Below are 5,000 nucleotides of genomic sequence, written 5' to 3' on the forward strand. Positions count from 1 at the left end.
CACCTTACACACGCCTCACACACGCATGACACACATGTCTTACACACGCATGAAACACACGCCTTACACACGCATGAAACACACGCCTCACACGCATGAAACACGCCTCACACACGTATGAAACACACGCCTCATACACGCCTCACACACACATGAAACACGCCTCACACACGCATGAAACACGCCTCACACACGCATGAAACACACGCCTTACACACACCTTACACACGCATGAAACACACACCTCACACACGCATGAAACACAAGCCTCACACATGCATGAAACACACGCCTCACACACGCATGAAACACACGCCTCACACACGCATGAAACACACGCCTCACACATGCATGAAACACACGCCTCACACACGCATGAAACACGCCTTACACACGCATGAAACACACGCCTCACACACGCATGAAACACACGTCTCACACACGCATGAAACACACGCCTCACACACGCATGAAACACACGCCTTACACACGCATGAAACACACGCCTTACACACGCATGAAACACACGCCTTACACACATGCATGAAACACACGCCTTACGCATGAAACACACGCCTCACACACGCATGAAACACGCCTCACACACGCATGAAACACACGCCTCACTCATGCCTCACACACGCATGAAACACACGCTTTACACACGCATGAAACACGCCTCACACACGCATGAAACACATGCCTCACAAACACATGAAACACGCCTCACACGCATGAAACACACGCCTCACACAAGCATGAAACACACGCCTTACACACGCTTCACACACGCATGAAACACACACCTTACACACGCCTCACACGCACATGAAACACATGCCTCACACACGCCTTACACATGCATGAAACACACGCCTTACACACGCATGAAACACACGCCTCACTCATGCCTAACACACGCCTCACTCATTCCTCACACACGCATGAAACACACGCCTCACTCATGCCTAACACACGCCTCACTCATGCCTCACACACGCATGAAACACACGCCTTACACACGTCTCACACACGCATGAAACACGCCTCACACATGCATGAAACACACGCCTCACACACGCATGAAACACACGCCTCACACATGCATGAAACACAAGCCTCACACATGCATGAAACACGCCTCACACATGCATGAAACACACGCCTCACACACGCATGAAACACGCCTCACACACGCTTGAAACACACGCCTTACACACGTCTCACACATGCATGAAACACGCCTCACACATGCATGAAACACACGCCTCACACACGCATGAAACACAAGCCTCACACATGCATGAAACACACGCCTCACACACGCATGAAACACACGCCTCACACACGCGTGAAACACACGCCTTACACACGCATGAAACACGCCTCACACATGCTTGAAACACACGCCTTACACACGTCTCACACATGCATGAAACACGCCTCACACATGCATGAAACACACGCCTCACACACGCATGAAACACAAGCCTCACACATGCATGAAACACACGCCTCACACACGCATGAAACACACGCCTCACACACGCATGAAACACACGCCTCACACACGCATGAAACACACGCCTTACACACGCATGAAACACACGCCTCACACACACGCATGAAACACACGCCTCACACACGCATGAAACACACGCCTTACACACGCATGAAACACACGCCTTACACACACGCATGAAACACACGCCTTACACACACGCATGAAACACACGCCTCACACATGCATGAAACACACGCCTCACACACGCATGAAACACACGCCTTACACACACGCATGAAACACACGCCTTACACACATGCATGAAACACACGCCTTACGCATGAAACACACGCCTCACACACGCATGAAACACACGCCTCACACACGCATGAAACACAAGCCTCACACATGCATGAAACACACGCCTCACACATGCATGAAACACAAGCCTCACACATGCATGAAACACACGCCTCACACATGCATGAAACACAAGCCTCACACATGCATGAAACACGCCTCACACATGCATGAAACACACCCCTCACACATGCATGAAACACACGCCTCACACATGCATGAAACACACGCCTCACACATGCATGAAACACAAGCCTCACACATGCATGAAACACAAGCCTCACACATGCATGAAACACACGCCTCACACATGCATGAAACACACGCCTCACACATGCATGAAACACAAGCCTCACACATGCATGAAACACACGCCTCACACATGCATGAAACACACGCCTCACACATGCATGAAACACACGCCTCACACATGCATGAAACACACGCCTCACACACGTCATGCACATGAAACACAGAATTCAGGATTCTTCATGTGAACCAGATTAACCCACAGACCTGATTCATCAAACACACACCAGACGATCAACGACATCTGACATTCCTGACCGTTACCCAGCACTAATGCACACACACACACACACACACACACACACACACACACACACACTCCAAACCATTAACCAGCACTAACACACACACACACACACACACACACACACACACACACACACTCACTCCAAACCATTATAACCAGCACTAACACACATACTCCAAACTATTAACCAGCACTAACACACACACACACTTCAAACCATTAACCAGCACTAACACGCACACACTCTAAACCATTAACCAGCACTAAAACACACACACACACACACACTCCAAACCATTAACCAGCACTAACACACACACACACACACACTCACTCCAAACCATTAACCAGTACTAACACACACACACTCTAAACCATTAGCCAGCACTAACACACACACACACACACACACACACACACACACTCCAAACCATTAACCAGCACTAACACGCACACACTCCAAACCATTAACCAGCACTAACACACACACACACACACACACACACACACACACTCCAAACCGTTAATAAGCACTAACACACACACACACACACACACACACACACACACACACACACACACACACACACACACACTCCAAACCGTTACAGTTTTTCTCGATTGTTTACACACATTTTCTGAAAGCATGCCTCATATTCTCAGAACTCTACACACAAATCCAAAAACACACACACAATGGGCAAAACCCCTCAATTCTCCTGCAAAATGAAACTTTACATTCAAAACAATGTTATTTCTTCTCAAAATGGTATTTTGTTTTCAAATGACACACACAAACCATCATATGAATAAACATTTATAAGAACCAGTTGAACACTGATGTGCTCAGTGTAAAACACTATGATGAATGGAAAACACTTCTTCTCCTTTCATCATAATGATTTAGGCCTTTTTTTGTTCAGTGTTACACTTACCACAGACAGTACATGCATAAGTGTAAAATATTTGAGAATATTGTTTTTATACTCAGAACACACAAATACATGGTAACAAATATATTTTATTTTTCCCACAAAAACAATGTACACAGTGTACATCCCAACCAACACAAAGTTGTACATACAGTGGTCTACATACAAAACAAAAGAAGAATTTACTGTATACAGTTACAGTAAAAAAAAAAAATCCAAAGTTGGCCTCCATTGCTCCACTGAAGAGCTCACCTGTGGACCTTTTATGCTAAAGCTCTGATTGCTAATTGTAAAACTGTGTGACGGGTGTTTGCCCATGTGATGAGTCAGTGTGCATATTTGAATGGCAGTGTGTTCCTTGTGAAAACAAGAGATTTTCTGCATGAAAAGTGTGCCAAAAGCAGAGAATTGTGTGCAGTGTTTTGAAAAAAGTGTGTTTTAGAACTGCAATTTGAGTGTAAAGCAGGAATTGTGCTTGTAGTTTAGCAGAATTGGTTCAGGGGGTTGGCGAATGAGTTACATGTTGTGGTCATTGTGTCTCAAGTACCAGAAAATGTGTGTAAACAATTGAGAAAAACTGTAATAAGCACTAACACACACACACACACACACACACACACACACACACACACACACACACACACACACACACTCCAAACCATTAACAACACTAACAAACACTACAAACCAGTAACCAGCACTAACACACACACACACACACACACACACACACACACACACACAGACACACACACACTAAACCAGTAACCACTACCAGCACTAACACACACACACACACACACACACACACACACACACACACACACACACACACACTCTCTATCTCTAAACCATTAACCAGCACTAACACACACACACTTCATGATCTGAAAAACAGACTCTCACCAAAACAACAACGTTACATTTTGTCAGATCGCAGTTTTATGTTGCACATCATCACTGCTAACACGTGACACAATGTAACACATAAGAGATAAACCAGCATTTATGAGTCATTATTCAGATCAAGTTATGTTCTCATCTCAGATCAATAATATTACTACCCAAATTGCATATTGTAATTTTAATAAACACAACAACTTTTCACACACGAACAGAAATATTAAAGGTCATGCTGGGGTCCTGCCATTGGCTGATGCGTCTGAATAATTCATGAGGAAGATCTATGAATGGTTTGGAGGTTGTTTTTAATATTTTCATTTATAAATATATCCATTAACCGGACATACAGTCAGTGTCACACATGACCTCCACATGCATGTATACAGTAGGGTCATATATGATGTGTAGGATCATATTCAGGGTTATATATCTCCATACACGCCCTATAGGACTCCACACATCATATATAACGCTTCTCGTCTCTATATGCCATACATCAACATGAAAACTGAATCTATAACGCGGTGTTCGGACCGAAGGAAAGGTGTGATGCGTGTAAACATCGGGATCGCTGTCTGATGCTCATGCATGTTTAATATCTCATAAACGATCATCTGGAGCGATGAGACGCGCGCGCGACAGAAGGAATCAACGCAACTCACTCATTATTACACACTCATTATTACACACTCATTTTTACACACTCATTTTTACACACTCATTTATTACACAAATCACAGCAAAA

General features: G+C 44.8%; 1 protein-coding gene across 3 annotated transcripts in view; it reads right to left on the reverse strand.

The window, feature by feature from the left end:
• cntn1a (contactin 1a) overlaps positions 1 to 5,000 on the reverse strand; it is a 62,599-nt gene that overhangs the window by 57,380 nt on the left and 219 nt on the right. The window lies entirely within an intron of this gene.

This window comes from Scardinius erythrophthalmus (genome assembly GCF_964197995.2).
Source record: "Scardinius erythrophthalmus genome assembly, chromosome: 24".
Classification (NCBI taxonomy): domain Eukaryota; kingdom Metazoa; phylum Chordata; class Actinopteri; order Cypriniformes; family Leuciscidae; genus Scardinius; species Scardinius erythrophthalmus.